This window comes from Ictidomys tridecemlineatus, chromosome 7 (assembly GCF_052094955.1).
Source record: "Ictidomys tridecemlineatus isolate mIctTri1 chromosome 7, mIctTri1.hap1, whole genome shotgun sequence".
NCBI classification, from domain to species: Eukaryota; Metazoa; Chordata; class Mammalia; order Rodentia; family Sciuridae; genus Ictidomys; species Ictidomys tridecemlineatus.
Genome location: NC_135483.1, coordinates 125,700,769 through 125,723,945, shown reverse-complemented (window position 1 = coordinate 125,723,945; position 23,177 = coordinate 125,700,769). Strand labels below are relative to the sequence as shown.

Here is a 23,177-nt window from a genome sequence, read left to right as displayed (position 1 = left end):
AATTTCCTAATAGAGTCTTCCTTTTGAAGATCTTTGTTTCACATATGTTAACTAATATATATGTTTAACTATTTTAACTTGTATACTCATTTTTTTACTTATGCATTTCCCAGCTATAGTCTAAGCTCAGTATTTCTCAGCTACAAAGACATGACTTTATTTTTCTGTGAATATCTTATGAATAAATGAACACCAAATCACAAAAGTTTTATTACATTTAATTCTAGAAATCATGATACTTTTTGTTTTATAAGTCAAATTATGCCAAAATATTTTCAAGTGATATTCAGTTACATACAAAGGACTATTGCTTTGCAAGGTAAAAGATGCCAAGTTTAAGAATCTTGATTACATTTGATATTATTTCCTCTCCATTACCCAAATATTATAGTATTTTTAAACTTTATATTTTGAATACATTGCCTAAAACTATAGATTTTTAGATATTATTCTATGATTCACATTTTAAGTTCTACCAATTTAGAAGTTCAGGCATTCCACCTGGGTTCTAAAGGAACAGGTATTCTTAAGGATTCACTAAGCTTCTCTAATGTGTTATCAGAAAAAAAGGGGACAGCATCAAGTATGACAAATTCTTTGATAGGAAGATTCGAGATGGTATAATATCATGGTACAGTGTGAAATCTCACCCCTTCTCCCTTTCCTTCATAATGTTGTTAAGCAATGTTTCACATTTACAGATGACAGCATGTCACCTTGTTCCAATTTAATATTAAATTAATAGCTTATAGTTTAGCAACATCACAGGAACACTATAGAGTGTTTTTCAGATTGAAAAGTCTTGGTATAACAACATAAAATTGAACTACTAGCCTTTTGGATATAATCCCATTTATTCAACAAGTGATTTCTAGTTTTCAGCTGTGTGTCGGGAATATGAAAGGAATGGGAGATTAATATTCAAATAAGATCCAATTATGTCTCAAAGTTTCTTTTAGCTCTTTCAAAAGAACAGTTATCCTACAATGTAAAACATGCCATGGTAGATCTTTACCTGAGAATTTATAAGAAAACCAAAAGAGGAAAGACAGAGGAATGAAGTAAGGAAATGGAAGGAAGGAAAATAGTACACCCAGGGTGGAAACAGCCCAGAAGCCATGTTAGAACTGAGGGCATTGAAGTGGGTGGGCTGGCCACAGCTGGCCTGGCACTCAGTGGAGGAATGGGAAGGTGGAGGCATGGGAGGAACCGAGCTCCTATGTGTCAAGCATTGCTGGCTCAGAGGGAAAAAGAGTCCATTTTCATGATGCTAAAAATGAAACAGAGGAAATCTAAGTCAGATGAGACCACAAAGAGTCTCCCACAGGACTTTGAGTTTGATGGGTGTTTTGTTTTCAACAGGCTTTCAAAAGTATATTAGAGTTCATAAGGATTTAATTTTTGAGATGACACAATTTACTGTAAGTAAAATGTCTAGCCTTCTCAATTCTCGTCAAGATAATCATAATACTAAGGATATCTGAAATGACCTAAATATTGTAGCTTATTTTCTTTCTTTTAGAAAGAAAACTATGCAAAGACCACAGCTGATCTCCAGGAGAAAGGTTTGGGAGTGTCATATATTTCTCATGTTCTCTTTTTCTCCAAAGATCTGACTGTGCCTCTCTACAATACGGAGCATTGTTCTGTTTCCATCATTGTTCTCGGTGATCCAAATGTAACATCTATAATTGAGTTTTTTTTTCCCCCTTTCACTTCAATATATTATTAGAAAATTCAAATCTCCTTCTAAAATTGAAATGAGAATAAGGAGCAAACATCATTTAACAAATGTAAATAATGAATTGCATCCTTAGTTTTGATGTGACGTCTACTTTCAATAGAGACAATGATGTAAAATCAAATGCAAATTATTGAATAATTCATATTAAGTGTGGCACATTTTGTGATGTGTGTCTAGTAAAGACACACTATAGGAAAGACCAATGTTCAAGGAAGTTATATAACAACAATGGAAGAGACACATGTATAAATAAGAGAGGAAGTTTTTAGCATATTTCAAATGCAGCACTGAAGTAAGCAGACATTGATAAAGAGATGCAGACAATTGCTCCCTGGCAAGCAGCAATTAGAAGGAAGGTACTTTGGTTTAAATAAAGACTTCTGGCCAGTTCTCAAACCTCAAAAATACCTTGTCTGTAAAGCTATTATGGCAGCCAGATATTAAAGGAGCATTTTTAGTTATCCATGGCTCAGTGTTAAGAGTGGGAGGTAAGCCTGCATGGCCAGCGATAACCTATACTCTACAGAGACATGTACAAGGACACCCTTTGTTACGGTTTTGTGATTTGAAATGTACCAGTTATAATTATGGAGGAGACACTGCTATTCTAAGGTGTGGTGATCTTTGTATGACAGAGGAAGAGCCAAAATTAAAATTAAATTATACCTGCTTAAAGAAAAAGGATGGAACCATATTATTTTTTACATTCTACATCTGTAATTTAGTGTGCCAATTCAGATAGGACTGGAATGGATTTCTTTTTCTCAGTTACCTTGTGGGTGTAATAGCATGGTTAAGTCCTACTCAAAATTTTTAACTGTAATGTCTGTCTGCAATATTTGACTTCAATTCTGCTGAAATAATAAGCAATTATTCTAACAGGAATTCTTAATGAAGAAACGTAGTAAGATCCCCTAAGACAAGAAAAGAGAATTTCCAGATGAAACATTAGTCCCACTGACACACAGGACACCTCAGTATTTTTTATTATTATAATAGAGTAATATATGGAAAAAAAATAAAATTTGAAAATTGTGGTTATAGCCTCATATAACTAAATATGACTGCATTGTAAAAATATTTCAACAGATATTCACTATTAATATTCTCAGACGTTCCCAAGCTGAACAGATCTAACAGAATTATGCAATAGGAATATGTTCCGAGTAGATTAGTTTTAGATTAATATTGGTAAGTTCTTGTATTATGGGTCCAGATTATATGAAGTACTTAAATCAACAAGAACAAATTAATTCCTATAGCAGTCCTTAATTGGTGACAACAAAATGAGAATATATATAATTTTTATTTTAAAATTATTAAATTATGAGCCTCCAAGGCTAACATATCAGAAATCTAAAAAAAGAATTGTTTCTCCAGTTGTCTGTGAGGCTTTCTCTAAATGCAAGGCTCCAAAGAGATTTCTTTTTTCCATCACTCCTTGATATTTGCTGACCCTTGCTGCATGACTGTTGAGCAGATTTGTCCTTTGCAGATCAGCAGATTCCTTTGCTTCTACTTCTCCAGATTAACACCTGATCTGACTCTATCACTGCCACTGCCACTCTAGGAACAGCTGAGGCTGATTGTGCCTAGCCAGCCTCCACATCAGAACAGACCTAAAGGGCATAGTTTCTTCCCCCAGCCCCACCCCATAGGCACTTCAGATTTGTGGGTCTCAGAACCTAAGTTGACACATGAAAACCACAGAAGCAGGCATAAATCCTCCCTCTATCTTCTCACTCTCACTTCTCTCACCATGGTAAACTTGTTCATGGATATTCCACCATGGAATCATCAATCTTCTACACAAGGAAAGACAACACCTGCCCCATCCATTAGTATTCAGTCTCATCCTCAAGATCAAAGAAAATTTAAAAAAATAAGCCACTATGAATATTAGCATGGGAATGTTTTTTTGTGTGGCTTTATATTTTCATTTATCATAAATAAATGTAAGGTAGAAGACACAGTCTTTTTATTCCTAAGTATTTATCCAAGAGAAACACAAATGTATCTGCAGAAATACTTTTTTCTGTATGAATGTTCATGAAGTTTTACTAAAACACAATTTAAAATAACCTAAAAACAACATAAATATTCCTTAACAAGAAATGGATTTTTAAAAATGTGTTGTAGACATACAGTAGAAATCAACTCATAAATAAAAATGAACAATTACTATATCATAGTATGGTGAATCTCATTAGCATTATGCTTTTTTTAAGGGAAAAATTAGACATTTGTTTTAATGAAGCATTGGAATGGCCTAAAAAAGGCACAATCGAAACACTTACTCCAGGACAATATTCTGTAGTGATGTGCTTTACGTCATGTTACATTCAGTAAACTGTAGACTTCTATTTGCCTCTGCCTTGCCAACAAGAAAAGTTCATGGATCTGGAAGCCAAGGGATTAAGGCAAGAGTAGCCCCACTTTTCACTCCCAGACATTTAAAAAAATTTTAGCTTCAGTAATGTTACTGGATTTCTTTTTTGTGTCTCATTAATTTGGGGGTTTAAAAATATGTATTTTCTCTGCTCACTTTGGGTTTAGTTTGTTATTTTTCTAGTTTCCTAAAATTTAGATAGTTGACTTTAGACTTTTATGACAAGGCAGCATCTGTAACCTGTAGTTCAAACATATCCATGCCATTGTATTGTCATTAATATTATGTTGAGTAAAAGAAGCTAGCTACAAGGTCAATACTGTGTGGTTTTCTTTATATAAAATTCTTGAACAGGCAAAATGAACTGATGGTGATATATCTGTGATTGCCTAGGACAAGGGTGAGGTAAGCTCACCAACTACAGAGATGGGATTCCTATATTTTGATTTGAGTGGGGTGACTTACATCTGGGAAATGTATTGTAACTACTACTTAATACAGTGATTTTTTTAAGCCCTAAGAGAATATATCTTCCCAAGATCTGAATCCTAGTTATTTTCCTGCTATTCTTTATTTGTTTATTTATTTAGATACTGGGGAATCAAACCTAGGGGAATGCTTTTACCACTGAGCAATCATCCCTAACCCTTTTTATTTTTTGAGACAAGATCTCTTGCTAAATTGCTTATGGCCTTGTTAAGTTGCTGAGACTGGCATCATCCTGGCTGTTTTCCTGCTTCAGCCTCCCAAGCTGCTGGTTCTATAGGCAGGCACCAACATATCCAGATAATTCTTAATTTTTTATAGCAGTTTACTGCAAGCATTTTCAGATACACACACACACACACACACACACACACACACACACACACACACACACACATATATATATATATATGTAGTCTCATATATATATATATATATATATATATATATATATATAGTCTCAATTTGTTTACAATAGTTCCTCTATATTCAACTCTATAAATTAAAGACAGATATTGGTACCACTTTTTTCAGGGTTTGGGCATATTTTGAAATGTTGATTGCCTTGCCTGAGTTTGTCTTCTCTTCATGGGCCAAAGGCAATATAAAGAGAAATGCAATATATAGAGAAGTCCCCTACATTTATTAGTAGGGAAGAGAGTACAGAAAGATTTCCGTATGATAGTACATAAAAGGAAAGAAATTTTTTGCCTTTCTACATTTGTCAGGACATTGTATTAATTTAAATTTTTGATATTTGGCTTGATTTAGAAGACCCTTGATTTATGCAAATATTATCTAACCCTACATGGGATAATAGTATATGACATCTGTTAATTATATCCCTTCATCTTCTTGCCATCTGGTCATTTCCCCTCAGGGTACATTTTATAAAGCTATTTCCAAAAATACATTTTACATTTTTCATGTTATTAAATGCTTCACAGAGCCGGATTCATCTTGGTACTTTGCACTTGATATTTTTAGCCTTATCTCAATGAGGCTACTGTTGCATTGTGAAAGGTTTTTCCATTAGGAATGGGACTAACTTTAAAATGATGTCCTTAAAATAACACTACTGAAGCATTATGTTTTTTCTTTTGGCAAAGAAAATACACTGCAACAACTTTATAAAACTTGTTCAGCAAAGTCACCCAGGAACCATGTACAGCATATGTCGAATACACAAGGGCAGTGCACTGTCTTGAATTCTTAATTAATTGTGTGTTACAGGCAAAGAAAACCTTGGAAAATGTTTTCAAAAGCAAGTCCTCCACAAAATTGGCATTAATGTCATAAAAATCTATTATAAAGAAATTTCCTCGTGTCAATGAAATTGTCAGTGTTCCTACTCTTACCAGATTTAGTCTCTTTAACAAGTACACTGAAATTATTACCATCAAACAAAATGACATTGATATTTCAGGTAATGTCCTAGTAAACATAGTAATATATGTGCATTTTCATAATTCTCTTAAGATTTTAAGTTAGGCAACTTTTTGTCATACATCTCTAATATTGCACTATATGAAAACTCCAATTAGTGTGTGTATTCTTTGACCTATATCTTCCTCTATCCCATCATATCATGTTGTAAACCTCAAGTATACACAACCACTTTCTCTCTCTCTACCTTTTACCTCCTTTCCTTTCTTCCTTCTTTCCTTCCTTCCTTCCTTCCTTACTTTCATGCTGGAGTTAGAACCCTGAACCTCATGAATGCTATGTATATTCTCTATCACTGAGCTACACTCTGAGCTCCCAATACAATTTATTTTTTTAAAATTAGCACCTGTAGGCAAACAGTATATCTCAGAGAAAAGGAAGAAAAATTCTAATATTCTATATTTAGTTTTCATTCTATTTTCCAATTATTAATAAACCTATATTTAAATATACCCCATGCTCCTTCTGTTTTTTCTGAAAGCTCTAGATATTTTGTACCATTTTTATTTGTTAATTGAATTAATGCATACTTTCGTATTTGTAAAGCATTCAGCAATCAAGAAAGTTTAGATTATTTCAGTATTACTGAAATTATGAAGCATCTGGATTTAAAGAATGTATCATAACAATCAAACATTGTGTTACACAGTTAGGTGTAAATGTGTCTTTTTTGATATGGTTGAGAAAAGCAACCATGTTTACATGGCTTAAGATGAAACCAGGTTCAAGATCTAGTTTTAGCACAAGTAAGTAAGCACCGTTTCTGAACCTTACTGCATTGGGACATTATGCTCTCAACCAATGAGTTTTTTAGTGGACATTCCAGACCCAAATCATAATAATACATATATCAAAATGTCATATTGTACTCATATATATGTAATATAATTTAAAATAAATATTGAGAGGTTTATAAAAGAAAAGAGGTCCAAGTTGTACTCTTCAAATCCCAACTTCTACTTTGAAAAGGTTACAGAGTACAAATTGAGTATCAAATTTTTTTGTTTATTTTTATTGAGGTTTGCACATATATACAAACTGAGCCAACTCTAATATAAAGAGAGATGAATTATCTTAAACACAACACTTAATCAAGAAACATTATGCAACTAGACGCCCATGAGGCATGCTCACACTCTCTTTCATCACTAGTGACTACCCACAGTATAAATGTAAGGGCTATTTTTGTTTCTAAAAGCATATATTCATTTTCAATATTTTCAACCTTACGAAATAAAAGTATTCAATTTTTAATAGTATGAATACCTTAAAATGTATTTGTTTATTCATTCATCTATTAATGAACATTCAAGTTATTACAGTTTGGGGCTATTACAAATAATGCTAAGGTGGTCATTTTGATACCTGTCTTTAGGAAAGGTCAGTACCCATTCTGTAGAGTATATACCTAGAAATACAATTGTTGAGATATAAGGAATGTGGATATTCAACACTGTTCATGTGATTTTTCTTAGTGGATAGCACCACACTTTTCTCCCATCAGAGACACATAAGAATTGCAGTCATTCTCATCCTTGAGAAGACTTCATATTGTGAGCCTTTTAAATATTATAATATTTCTAGTGAGTTCATGGTAAAAGTGCCTTGTAATATTAATTTGAATTTCTCTGATGACTAATGTTGTTGAATATGTTTCATATGCTTTGTTTGTGTTCTTCTCTGATGTGTACAAATCTTCTTTTTTAGGTTATATCACATTGAAGTATTTCAATTTCAAATATCTCTGTGAATATAGTTTTTTTAAATAGAATCAGAGAACAAAGAAATTGGAATTTTGAAGATGCAATAAGATCTGTATTAATACCTGCTTTTCTTTTCTTCCCTGCAAATATATTAAACTTTACTAAGTGTCCTGGTGAAACATTCTGAATTCTCTCCCTCCCTTTGAAGTTGGGAATAGCTTTCTTATATGAAGAGTAGAGGCTGGGGGGAGGGGTTGCAGTCCCCCACTCTAATAAGCACCAAAGAAGCCAAAAGTGAAAATTGCTCCCTGCCCTTCTCTGTGTTGCTTTTTCTCCTTCAATATTTCTACTTAACTTCAAGGAGTTTGAAGGATGGAACTTTTGAAGCAAAACAAGTTTTTTCTATATTTCTTCAAAGCTGAGTTTGAATAAAATCTGTATTTCCACCAATTTGAGTTTGAATATTTCTGGAGGAGTAAGTGCATTGCAGTCTAGCCTCTTCCCCCAGGGTGGGACTGGTGACATCTGGAATACTATCACAATTTTCACAAGGTTTGTGGGTGGAGCCCCAAGGAGAATACCACAAAAGCCACACCTGGCATTGGCTAATTAGCAAGCTAGCAAGCATGCAAATAATTACAATTTGTGTCATATTGCTATGAGCATTTGTCTAATAAATTGACTCTGAGTAAATGCCCCATGTTGTTTTATGTGATTTTTATCACTCACTTGTATTCTTGGCAATGCTCCTTTCTGATTACAGAAAGAATAATACCATGATAAGATCTTAGCAGAAACTGCATTGTGTTCTGGGCTCTGTGTCTTTACATGAGATGATTTCAAGCAAGATACAAGACATAGTAAGATTATAATAAAGTTTATTATTAAACAAGAAATAAGAAGGGAGAGAAAACACTGCCATACAAGGAAGATAGTGGGTCCTCTGGAGAGGACAACTACTCACTTTGTGTCCCAGCTTTTAACAAAAAGAGTTGGAGTAGGAAGTGATAGAGGGCTGTGGCAGTACATGAAACTGAGGCAGTGCAGAGAACCCCTTCAAACTCTGATTCTTGCAATCATACCAGAAAGATTTTGCTCAGAGTGACAGGTATGAGTTTATAAGAAGGGGCAGGAAAGGGGTAAAAGGGACACTCTCAAGGAAGCCAGTGAGGAATGGTGTCCACTCAGAAAGGAGAAGGACAGTGTGCCTCTCTGACCTTCTCGTTTTATTAGGGGGTCCCAGGAAAGTTTCCAGAGAGTCTTTCTCAAGTCTTTCCCTTGATTTTGACTGGCAGCGGGATGATATCAGATTTTTAAGTTCCTAGAGTTCAAGAGAATTCTAGGTTACTTTGTCCCATGCTGACCTGTTCTAACCAAAATCTGCTTTTACAGATTTTATGGATAGGAAGAATTATCCTTATCTTCCTGAGTTCTGGTATCTGGACTATGTAAGAGTCACAAAAATCAGCAAGCCCCCTCAGAGTACTTTGTGTTCATTTTTTAATTGGCATTTCAGGCCTAAATTTTCCCTGCAGACCAAAGGTCATTTGGTGAGTAATGTAACAGGAGGGAGACAGTTGAAGGATCTCACTGACGTATAACCTCTAGGCTCTGGATTGACAGACTGTTAGCTAACAACCTAAAGACAATTCTTGGGTATCTCAGCCTGGATGACAGGTCCTAACTGAAACTGGTTTTGCAGAATTTATGGTCAGTGGACTCTGATCTTAATCATCTCAGTTTCTTAGGTCTGGGAATCTTTAAGTTGTTAAGCACCTTACTTAAGACGACTTTGCATGTAGGCCCTTTTGAGTAAGCATATCCTTTTCCTTTGATTTTACCCCTCTGAATTTATCTTTCTTCCTATTGTAAGAGACATGGTTTATAGGTCTGAGATGAAGCAAGATTCCTGAAATAGCCATCTTGTCAGACCATCTTGTACCTCGGTTGAGGTACAACTGAGACAGGGTGGTTGACTGACTTGTTCTGTACTAAGTATTTTCTCTTCTGACTCACTGCTCATGTCTAACTGCTACCTAACATCTTTTTTCAGATACTGCCTCCTCTATAAGTAAGTTGTGCCAAGCTTTACCATTGCAGATGTGGATCAGTGTGCATGGATCTTGGTGTAAGCATGTTTTGTAATGATTGATAGTAGTTCTTTATACATTTTAGATACAGTTTCTTTGTTATATATTTATAATGCAAATGTCTTCTCTATAAAATTATGTGAAATTATTTTCTTTTGCTTGAGATTTTTTGTAAAATAGAAAATTTTAATTTTAATAAAATCCTGTTTATAAGTGTTCCTTTGGATAATTAGCACTTTCTGTGTCTTGATTAAGAAAATCTTACTAACTCTGAACATAGCTGTGTGTGTGTGTGTGTGTGTGTGTTATTTTCTCTATGTAACCTGTATTGTTTTATTTTCCCATGAGTATCTACAATCCACTTGAAATTTAATTTTGTGTACGATGATAAGTTTAAGAGTCATTATATACTTTTTCCCCATATGCTTGGTCAGTGATTCAGCACAGCACATTTTATTGAAAAGATTGTTTATTCATTCACACTGCCACTTTTTCATAAAACTTGTAGTCATATATGTGTACATGAGTCCTTTTCTGGACTCTTAGTCTGCTCTTTAGCAATTATGTCTACAACAGGATTAACATACCATTTTAATTATTTGGTAGTTTTTTTGTAACTATTCTTGACTCTATATTTACATACAAATTTTATAATCACTTTGTCAATTTCAGAAAAAAAAGAAAATCAATCTTTTTTTTGGATGTCATTTTGCACACCCACACATGCATGTATAAAATTGGAGAGAATTGACATTTGTAATCTTACTCTTTCAATTCATTGAAATGGTATGTTCTTCCATTTATTTTGAGTTTTTTGCTAATAGAATTTATTTTGTTGTTTTTATTGTAAAGATCTTGCCCATCACATGAGAGGCACTTTTCTAGGCGTTTTTAATGTATTTTTTATAAAAGATTTTTTTATGGAAGGGGTTGAAGTATACATAAAAAGCAAACATAAATTCTTCATATCCATAACAGTTAGTAGAAGGAGTAATAAAATTTGTAGCCAAATATAAATACTTGGAAAAAGGTGTGTGCATTTACCTACATGTATACATGAACCTCTTTTGGGGTGCATGTGTGTGTGGTTGTGTGTGTATGTGTGTCTGTCTGTATGCATCTAGGCAGAGCTGTATGAATTGGGGTATATGGCAGAGAATTTGAATGAGTTAGGTATCTCAGCATAAAAATATTATAAGTGAGATAAAAATATTTTATAAAAAGCAATGTATCTTCATAAATGTATTTATATATTTTTGTTACAATATTTTTTTTCTTTTGGGTTTTTGAAAGCACAGGTTCCTCTAAATTAAATTTCTGAAGACCACTTGGTAAAGCAATATGTTTGTTAATAAAATTCAAAGTGGAAGTGCAACTTTTTGAGCAACTTTTAACTGAATTGTGACTGCATAGGCTATAAATGGAATTCCTGTTTGCATGAAAAACATTTCTAGGAGAATGATTCCTTTTTTATTGAAAATGGAAGCCTTGAATGGAATTCCATTATTATTTTAAATCTAGTTGCTCTAAAAATGAATGTCTGCTATGTAATAAGATTAAATGAGAAGAAAGCAATGAACAGAACATCCTCAAAAAGTCAGATTTGATAATGATAACTGTTGACTGTCATTTAGAATGAGGAAAAAAGGCAGAAATAGTACAAAATGATCATAGCTTTTAAATCAATCTAACATTTTAATTTAAAAATTTGATTCACACAAAATTAAAATGTAAAAATGAATATCAAGAAGCATCAATGTATTTAAAGAGAATTTTAAATGCTGAAGGGATTGTGAAGTATGAAAGATTGAAAAATGTGTATGACTAGTGCATGAGAAGCTTTTCAGATGACAAAGATATATGGCTAAAATGCTTTGGAGTTGACAAATTGGAATAAAATAATAAGAATCTAGTTAAATATATATTATGATCTACATATGATTTAAAAATTTTCAAATTCATTGAGCCTTTAAGCAATGTATTTCCATTAAGGCTACATTTTCTGTAATATTTTATGAAAATAAGAAGATGATCAAAGCCCAAGAAAACTAAATAGGAATTTTAATAAGATTCTAAAAATAATAAAAGTATCACTTTTATGTATCTTAATATTAAATTGTCTCAAAATTTTCTCACTATACTATATCATTGGTTCCTGTTTGAAGAGATACTGTGATTTATCAAATGCTTATGATCAGTCTACTTTAATATAAAGATAAAATAATTTATTCTTTTCCTATGCTGAAAAGAAATGTTTAATAATCAAAATGTCAGACTAAAAATAGCAATGAGATGTGAAATTAACTAGGGTAGCTTTGTTCCCCAGGGATATTTAGTGAATTATATTTTCACTAATCTTTGTGCATAGCCAGTAGTCATAGTTTTGTAGTTTTAACCTAAATAGTTTCCTACAAAATAACCTTACATACGCTTTCAACTTTAGGAAAATTCACATAATTTTGACCAGACTTTGAAACTCAAAAATATTTATGTTAACTGAAAATACTCTTAATGAAGTTAACTGAAAAACTGCTTCTAATAGTAATATGATATTTGCTCACAAGAACATCTTGATTTTTTTTCAGAGTGTTTATCTCTATTAGCTAACATATCTTTTGCAGTGATTTTGTTTGAAAAAGTAATTAGACTAATGGAGACTATCTAATATGCAAACATCCCTTACTTATGATTATATATTTTTGAAAAAGGCTAGTACATGCTTTCAATGATGATTTTTCCATGTAAATGTGATAATCATTCTTTTCGGAAATAGGAAAATAGAAAGTAATATGGAAACAATCTCCAGGAGTTATCAGCAAAGTATAAAGGAAACTGAATGTGTGTGGAAATCAGAATTTAATCCTGGTAGTTGTTTAGAATAATATGATCTGCATTTTTCCTCTTCGTTCTTCATTTTAGACCTTCTACCCACCCCATTTCATAATTTAAGATATCCTTCAAAGTCAGTGTTTTAGTCAGCTTTTTCACTGCTGTGACCAAAATACCTGAGAAGAACAATTAGAGTAGAAAAAGTTATTGGGGGGGGGGATGGTTTCAGAATGCTCAATCCAGATAGCTGGGTCCATTCCTTTGGGCTCAAAGTGAGGCAGAACCTCATGGCAGAAGTGTGTTGGAGGAAAGTGGTTCAGGACTTTGGAGAGAGGGAGAGGGAGAGGGAGAAGGAGAGGGAGAGGGAGAGGGAGAGGGAGAGAGAGAGAGAGAAACAAGCAAGCACACTCCCCTCAAGTACAAAATCCAAACCCCAAAGGCATACTCCCAGGGACCTACCTCATCTAGTCACATCCTACCTGCCTACAGTTTCCACCAAATTAATCCCTATTAGGGGATTAATGCACTGATTATGTTAAACCTTTTATAATCCAAACATTCATGTAAACGTTCTTGCATTGCATCACACATGAGATTCTAGGGGACACATCATTTTGAAAACATAACAGACAATTTGTGCAATTATTTGCTTTTTATTCCCATTTCACTCCCTCAGCAAGATTCCATTTTGATGGCACCTTAGGAAAGCTGATCTGGCAGGAAAGAACTTAGAAAAACTACCCTTCTCAGAAAGGCACTGAATAGGTATTAAGTTGTTGCTAGTGCCCTTTGCCAGAGTCATGAATTCAACTAACAAGAATTATACCTTAGATTCTATTCAGACTATTGTTTTTTTTTTTTTTTCCTATGAGTATCAGTTACATGGTGTCCATACCATGATCTGTGCCAGTGATGAGTGGTTTGGCTAAAATCTTAGACCTTACCATTTTCTTATCTAGTTATGTAAGATCATCGGCACATCCTTCTTTTGACTTGACTTTACGTTACTACTTTCCTGTTTCTCCTATCTTAAGGGACTGCTACTCACGTCTCTTATGCTGATCTTGTGCTGTAATTTCATCTTCTTCCCTAAAATCCTTATAGCCTTCCAAAGTCTCACCTTGACGAAATCTGCAGATTATTTTAGTGAAGAGTCTTAGATTGTTGGATTCACTGGTATTATAGATTGAATTGAATTATAGTTCTAGCTCCCTACATGACTACTTTTGATGACAGAAAGCTTTAAAGAGACAGTTAAGTTTCAATGAGGTCATGGGAGTGGGCCCCTAATCATAAGGTTTGATGTCTTTATTATAAAGAGAAAGAGTATCAAGATGCATGAGCACAAAGAAAAGATCTCTGTGATTACACAAGGAGGCAGTCATCTCTAAGTCAAGAGGGGCCCTCTTGACATTTTGATGTGACATTTTGATCTTGTCATGCTGGTCTGTAGGACAGTAAGAAAATACATTTTTTTTTGTTTTACCCACTAATTCCCAAATTATAAATCCTGTAAACATAATAATCAGTGAAATTCAAAGTTAACATAAATAGTATGGATGTTGCTTAATTTAAGATTTTGGGTTTCACACATCTGGGATGATGAGACAAAATGAATTAAGCATTTTATATGGCAGCCTTTGAAAACGAATACAGTTGGTGTGACAAGTAGCAAGATATTGGGATGTGTCCAAGTGGAATAATTTTATTTATACTGAATTCAGTATATGTTGAGTTTCCTAATTAAATGCAGTTAAACTTCCTAATTTTTTAATTATTTTCTTTGCTTTGTGCCTTTTACTCTTTGCAGTGATACATAATGAAAATACTGTCATTTTTTAGTTAGGACTTGAGTGTACTTGATCTTCTGAGGTGGATATTTATCTCTAATAAAACATCACAGAATAATCTGAAATGTATCCTAAAGAAATGAGTACGGAGGGTTGGCCAATTAAAAACAAAATTGGCCATAATTATTAGTAGTCACCTTTCATTCCAGAGTCTCTAATGTGTTTACAATGCATATTACTCTATTAATGTCCTACAGTTTAAAAATACATATTTCTTTAAACAATTATAATCCAAACATACTTGAAATATTTTTTGCATCAACTTTGTTGTTCTTTTCCTTTCCTGGGAGTATATGTTAATCATATATCTAATACTTAGGAATGATCATCACTACATAAATGCTGACTGTTTAGTACTCAAATTCCATCTGAGAGACTACCAATTTTGTTCAACTCCATAGCATGATGTTAGTAGGAAGATCCATCCAAATTAAAAGTTGTTTCTTAATCTTTCTTCTTTTCATCTTTTTAATTTGAGAAACTCCATCACACTCTCTTAAATCTCTGATTTCTCATCTGATAAGTAAGTTTAATAGAGTTGCTTTTGTGACCTGTAGTGAGAATTAAATGATATGATACATTTTTTGAGTACACAGCAGTTTCTGACAAACATTCAATGAATGATCACAGTTACTAACAGGTGCTTCTGAATGCTTTTTAAAGTTCTTGTTGCTCTGGGAGAACTTGTTTAAATTATTTCTGAATAGATCATAGAATTCAATATTTTGGACCCAAACTTGTTTCATATGGAAAAAATAGAGGTTTGTAAATATTTCCTTTATGACATGTTAATTTATTTTGCCTAAATTCTTAGTCAAAATTCAACTAGATTTTAATAGTTAAAAAGAGAGTATCTATTTTATATAATGTTATTTAGTCATTGTTCTTGATTATAAAGTTCCATCTATATTCTTTTTCATCTACATATGTGTTAGAAGATGAAGAGATACTTGAGAAAAGACTTGCTTAACGTTTCAGATAATTTATATTATTTTTTTATATTTAAAGGATTATTAAAATTTAAAATTGACATTCATCTTAGCCAAGTCTTGAATATATTTTGTTATTTATTTATTCAGTGTTCCATTTTTCTTCACATTTGTCTAGCCTCCTGATTGACTAAAAGCATATAAATACATATTAGGAATAAGCAAAATTCTCCCATGTGTTTTGAGAGTAAATAATGAACACTGAAGCTTAGAGAAAGATCTGAGAAGTTTGACTTTTAAAACAATGTGAAAGCCCTAATCAAAGATATATAAGTAAGCATATGCATACTTATTGCTTTCAAATATGCCCTTTAAAGATTGTGGTGAACACTGAAGTGTGCTGTTCAGATTCTCCTTAGAATGAAGGCCTCACTGAGATTTTTGGGCTTTGTTCCTCTCCAGAAATTTTCTGGAGCAAAAGGAATGGGCCTCCCAGGGCAACTAGCTTACTGACTGATCTTATGGAGGTTTTAATAGGTACATACCCTCTGATGTCAAAGACCAAATGATGTCACAGCTCAGAAGCTCTGAAAAAAAAAAATGATTGTTTCAATTCCCCTTTCTCACATAAGTGTTTTCCTCCAAAACACTACCAAATAAACTCTTGGCTACCAACCCAGTCTCAGAGACTGTTTTTTTTAGGTGAATCATCAAAGAAGTTTTGAACAGTGATGGAGTTGCTATTCACAGCACTTATATCTTCCTCCAACCCTTATCATATTCCAAACATGTGTTTGCAAAGAGAGAGAAGTATCAATTGTAAGGTACAAGAAATTGTATCAGTGAAAGAGAAGATTCACAGATAGAGGATAGAGGAAATAGTTGAGAATTATCATATAAGTAATTTCTTAACAGAAAAATATATCTTAAAATCTCACAGTCCCAAGAATTTTAAAATTTAAGATAATAATTAGTACAGTCGGTGTAATCAATTCAATCCTTTCATTTTTATTCAGGTGAAACTGATAGCATTTGAAGGTCTCCAATTTTCTGTTAACATGTTAGAGTTCTTGGAAATCAACACACAAAATCACTCTTTATATTATGCTAGCATTGTGAGTATAGTAGCCCAAATGTTTTCTGAAGGCTTTTGACGGGCAGTGGTATGAATTAACAAGCCATCTATGTAGCAATACCAAGGATGTACAAGTACTGAGTAAATTGAAAGCAATATACTAGATAATGAGCAGTAGTGTGAATATTCTTTAGTGGTGAAACAAGAATTTTACTTGGATTATGGGCAACCTAGTGGAAGGACACAGGAAAAAAGAATGGCAAGAATTAAGGGATATTCCATAACATCTCACTTGGATATAGCCTACTCTTAAAACAGGTTTAGCCTCTATATTTAACAGAAGAAAAAAAATAAAGGTTCATAATTAGAACAGAGAGAAACAACACTTTCAGAATATTAACAGTAGCAATCCTTTAACATGAACACGATACCTTGGATATCAGGATTCAAATGCAACTCTTAACACATAGGTAACATAAAATCTAAAATAAAATTTGTTCCTGAGGATTCGATCTAATAATATGCAGCCTCTTAGATCCAGGCACCCCTATGCTTTGAAAGCAATGTCAGGTTCTGTATTTGGAAAACTATATTACTAAGACCTAGAGATTTTAAAAGAAAAGGATGACAATTATGGTTGTGAAATATATATTTGTAAAATAAAGTTTTAAATGCTGAGAAAAAAAAGTGAATTCTTCTTAAAAAACTTTTACCTGAATTGGTACATCTTGTACTCATTCTCAGGACATTTACAACCAAATTTCCAACTGCTCATTTACTAGTTTAGTGATCTCATAAGAGCACTTTAGTAGATCAAAAACTCAGCTTTCTTATGTGAAAAATGGACATGTTAAAATACTTGTTCACAAGAACTAAATACAATTTTGCATTCAAAGTGTTTCTAACACAGAGTTTGCATGGTAGTTTACTAATAGTTAAGTATTAAAATTATTATAATTTATAATTAGATGTATCCTAACAATGAGATCAAATAATTTCCCAATAATTCTAATTTATTTTAATAAAAATAATCATTAAAAATTAGAATTATTTTTTATTTATTTTAGTTTTGATTGGTACATGTTAATGATACAGGATGGTGTGTTTCATCATGGCATATTTGTACATGTACATAATATAATTTGATTAATTTAAATCATAGTACATAAAATTATATTTTAAATATGTACATATAATTCACAAATTATATTCTCAATAGATCATTATACATATGTGAACTTAAATAATATTTTTTAAAATTTATTTTTCCTAACAGTGCTTTATAAGCCTTACTATGATAAATCATAAAATTTTGAAAGCCTTTTTCATTTAATGTGAGTATTATATTTCTCTCCTTGTTTTGTTCCCCATTCCCCTCACAACCTCATATATGTAATTTTGTATAACAATGAGGGTCTCCTTCCATTTCCATGCAATTTCCCTTGTCTCTTCCTTTTCCTCCCACCTCATGTCTCTGTTTAATGTTAGTCTTTTCCTCTTGCTCTTCCTCCCTGCTCTGTTCTTAGTTGCTCTCTTTATATCAAAGAAGACATTTGGCATTTGTTTTTTAGGGATTGGCTAGCTTCACTTAGCATAATCTGTTCTAATGCCATCCATTTCCCTGCAAATTCCATGATTTTGTCATTTTTTAGTGCTGCATAGTACTCCATTGTGTATAAATGCCACATTTTTTTTATCCATTCATCTATTGAAGGGCATCTGGGTTGGTTCCACAGTCTAGCTATTGTGAATTGTGCTGCTATGAACATCGATGTGGCAGTATCCCTGTAGAATGCTCTTTTAAGGTCTTCAGGGAATAGTCCAAGAAGGGCAATAGCTGGGTCAAATGGTGGTTCCGTTCCCAGCTTTCCCAGGAATCTCCATACAGCTTTCCAAATTGGCCACACCAATTTGCAGTCCCACCAGCAATGTACAAGAGTACCCTTTTCCCCACATCCTCGCCAGCACTTGTTGTTGTTTGACTTTATAATGGCTGCCAATCTTACTGGAGTGAGATGTTATCTTAGGGTGGTTTTGATTTGCATTTCTCTGACTGCTAGAGATGGTGAGCATTTTTTTCATGTACTTGTTGATTGATTATATGTCCTCCTCTGAGAAGTGTCTGTTCAGGTCTTTGGCCCATTTGTTGATTGGGTTATTTGTTAACTTATTGTCTAGTTTTTTGAGTTCTTTGTATACTCTGGATATTAGGGCTCTATCTGAAGTGTGAGGAGTAAAAATTTGTTCCCATGATGTAGGCTCCCTATTTACCTCTCTCATTGTTTCTCTTGCTGAGAAAAACATTTTAGTTTGAGTAAGTCCCATTTGTTGATTCTAATTATTAACTCTTGTGCTATGGGTGTCCTATTAAGGAATTTGGAGCCCAACCCAACAATATGTAGATAGGAGCCAACTTTTTCTTCTATCAGGCGCAGAGTCTCTGATTTGATATCAAGCTCTTTGATCCATTTTGTGTTAACTTTTGTGCATGACGAGAGGAGGGGTTTCAGTTTCATTTTGTTGCATATGGATTTCCAGTTTTCCCAGTACCATTTGTTGAAGATGCTATCCTTTCTCCATTGCATGCTTTTGGCCCCTTTATCAAATATAAGATAGTTGTAATTTTGTGGATTGGTCTCTGTGTCTTCTATTCTGTACCATTGGTCCACCCGCCTGTTTTGGTACCAGTACCATGCTGTTTTTGTTACTATTGATCTGTAGTATAGTTTGAAATCTGGTATCGCTATACCACCTGACTCATACTTCCTGCTTAGAATTCCTTTTGCTATTCTGGGTCTTTTGTTTTTCCATATGAATTTCATAATTGCTTTATCTATTTCTACAAGAAATGCCCTTGGGATTTTTTTCTTTGTTTTTTATTGGTTGTTCACAACATTACAAAGCTCTTGACATATCATATTTCATACATTAGATTGAAGTGGGTTATGAACTCCCAATTTTTACCCCAAATGCAAATTGCAGAATCACGTCGGTTACACATCCTCAATTTTACATAATGCCCTATTAGTAACTGTTGTATTCTGCTACCTTTCCTATTGATTGACATTGCATTGAACCTATAGAGAACTTTGGGTAATATTGTCATTTTGATGATGTTAGTTCTTCCTATCCATGAACAGGGTATATTTTTCCATCTTCTAAGGCCTTCTTCTATTTCTCTCTTTAGGGTTCTGTAGTTTTCATTGTATAAATCTTTCACCTCTTTTGTTAGGTTGATTCCCAAGTATTTTTTTTTTTTGAGGATATTGTGAATGGGGTGGTTGTCCTCATTTCCATTTCAGAAGATTTGTCGCTGATATACAGGAATGCCTTTGATTTATGTGTGTTGATTTGATATCCTGCCACTTTGCTGAATTCATTTATTAGTTCTAGTAGTTTCTTTGTAGACCCTTTTGGGTCTTCTAGGTATAGAATCATGTCTTCTGCAAATAGTGATAATTTAAGTTCTTCTTTTTCTATTTTTATGCCTTTAATTTCATTTGTCTGTCTAATTGCTCTGGCCAGTGTTTCAAGAACTATATTGAATAGAAGTGGTGATAGAGGGTATCCCTGTCTTGTTCCAGATTTTAGAGGGAATGCCTTCAGTTTTTCTCCATTCAGAATAATGCTAGCCTGAGGTTTAGCATAGACAGCTTTTAAAATGTCAAGGTAAGTTCCTGTTATCCCTAGTTTTTCTAATGTTTTGAACATAAAGGGATGCTGTACTTTGTTGAATGCTTTTTCTGTGTCTATCGAGATGATCATATGGTTCTTATCTTTAAGTCTATTGATGTGGTGAATAACATTTATTGATTTCCGTATATTGAACCATCCTTGCATCCCAGGGATGAATCCTACTTGATCTTGGTGCACCATTTTTTTGATATGCTTTTGTATTCGATTCGCCAGGATTTTATTGAGGATTTTTGCATCTATGTTCATTAGAGATATTGGTCTGTAGTTTTCTTTCTTTGAAGTGTCTTTGTCTGGTTTTGGGATCAGGGTGATGTTGGCCTCATAGAATGAATTTGGAAGTCTCTAGCAGAGGGGCAAGTCACTGAATAAGCAGCTTGACCCTCCATGAGGACACATCACTCACAGTTGAGCCCCAGTAACTGATCCTCGGGCAATGGAAATCCTTCCTCTAGGTTCTGGTGTACCCCAATCTCGCTGGAAATTCCTAACAAGATAGCTTTTGGGTGTTCTAATTCATCATTCACCCGCACAGTGATGCGGTACATGGGGGTGATGCACTCCATTTGCCGCCATCTTCAGAGTCCTCTAATTCGAGTATTATACAACAATTAAGTAGAATGAATAACTCCAGTATTCGCTAGAACTGATTTTTAATTACCATGTTGTTATTTTGACTCATTAAAACCTGTTTGGAGCCTCTTCTATCAATTTCAAATGTAATTTGATCAAGTGTTGTTACAATTTACATATCAGGTATCCCCCAGAAGCTTACATGTAAGACAATGCAATAAAGTTTAGAGGAAAAAATGATAGGATTTTGAGAGCCTTAACTCAATCGTGAGCCAAGCCTCTGATGGGATTAATTAGATGGCAATTGAAGGTCCCTAGGGTGCAGCTGGAAGAGGTGGGTCATTGTGGGTGTTCCCTTGGTATATATATATCTTTGTATCTACTGAGTGGAGTACCTCTCTGCTTCGTGATCATCATGTGAGCTGCTTTCCTCTGCCATAAACTTCCATCATGATGTTCTGCCTCACTTTTGAGCCCAAGGAATGGTGCAGGCTGGATTGAGACCTCTGAAAACTAGCACCCCCAAATAAACTTTTCCTCCTCTAACATTGTTCTTGTGAAAAAGCTAGCTAAAACAAGTATACAGAGCTGAGTCTAAACAAACAAATGTTCTTTTTATTCCAAAGCATAAGAAATAGCGATCACTATCTCAATTTTAGCATGTGTGATCTAGGATTGAAGATTTTTGTCAAAGTTATCTTAAAGTCCATATTTACTTTTGTTTATTTATTTTCAAGTCTTTAAAAATTATTTTAATTCGTCACACACTGAGAAAATTCTGAAGCACAACTACAGTGTGTTATAAGCCATACTGTCTAGTCATCAGGCTTAATACCTTGCACATCTCACCACTTATGCCTTTCACTTTACTAGCTTCCCATATTTTGCTATCTACTTCTATGTTAAACACTGACAGAAGTTGAATGAAGCTCTAAGATAAATCAACATATTTTTTAGTGTGCTTACATCTGTGTAAAATGTGATAAACTAGTAATCCTTGGAGAATTTAACTAAATCACACGGGATTTTAAAGCTGAAAATTGCTTTTCTATGCCATTAAAAATTTATTACTTAACAAATGTTCACTTAAAATATAAATATTATGTAGGCGTTATTGTTTGTGTCTAAAAAAAAAAGTCTTCCAAAGATCTCAGGAGTTAGGCAATGTAACAATGTTCAGAGGTGAAAAGATTGGATTATGAGAACTGCAAACTCATAATGAATTAATCAAGTTGATGGATTAGTAGTTTGAATGGGCTAACTCTCAGCCTGTTGGGTGTGGCTAGAGGAAGTGAGTCATTGGGGTGTGAAGGTGACTTACATCTTTCCTGGCTTCTTCCCTCTCTGTTTCCTGGTATGAAATGAAACTGCTTTCCTCTGTTGTATCTTTCCACCATAAGGTTGTTTCTTTTTTTTCACTTCAGATTCAGAACCAGGGAGTCAGCACACCACACACTGACCTCTGAAACCATGAGCACAAAGTCAATTTTTCCTCCTCTAAGATGTTTTTTCATCGGGTATTTTAGTCACAGTGATGAAAAGCTAAGACAACAGATAATTAACCATGAATTCTCTCCTAAAGAAATATATAAAAATAGTAAAGCTCTCCAGTTTTTTTAAAGACCAATGTTAAGAGGTTCAGGTGTTTTCAAAGGAAAGAAGTATTTTATGAACCTGACTCACCCACTGTAAAGAAAAAAAAATAAGTTTGAGTGCATTGAGGAAACTTGGTCAGATTAAAAAACACATGGAAGCACTGAACATTTGGTCAGAAAAAAAAAAAACGTTCAGGTAGGAGATGCTTCTTTTGAAGAAGATAGAGTAATTAGGAAACAGGGTTCATTGGCAGTTCAGTATTAGATGACAGTTTATTGAATTCTTAACTAAAGTCAAGTTTTTTTGTTGTTGTTGTTGAATATAGTGGACAACATGTAGGAGTTTAATCTTCCTTTCAGAACCTTGATAATGAGGTAATAAAATGGCTTTATCTTGGAATTAAGAAGATAGAAGGGGAAATCATCAGATGAGAGATGATAACCTACAGAGAAAGAAGGAAAGGTAATAGAGAAGAGGGCGAATACTGAACAGAGGAGCACAAAGGAAGATGCAGCACAGACCATGTGGGAGAGAGCTGGGGAGGGGGAAAGAGTTGACCTGCTGCAGTCACAAGTCCAAGTTCATCTCTAGAGACATGGTTTAGAGACCACTGGTGACAGAGGTGAGAGAAGTGAGTTGTGGAAGTATAAATTACATGTTAAATAAAACATGTTTATGAAATACACATTATTCCTCCCATGTTCCCTCTTCCTATCCCACTATGAATCAGCTTCCTTATATCAAATAAAACATTTGGGCATTTGGTGTTTTGGG

General features: G+C 33.8%; 1 pseudogene; it reads right to left on the bottom strand.

The window, feature by feature from the left end:
• The window catches only part of LOC101967229 (cell death-inducing p53-target protein 1 pseudogene), a 154,421-nt pseudogene extending 133,621 nt beyond the window's left edge, over positions 1–20,800 (bottom strand).
• Positions 20,801–23,177: the final 2,377 nt, after the last annotated feature.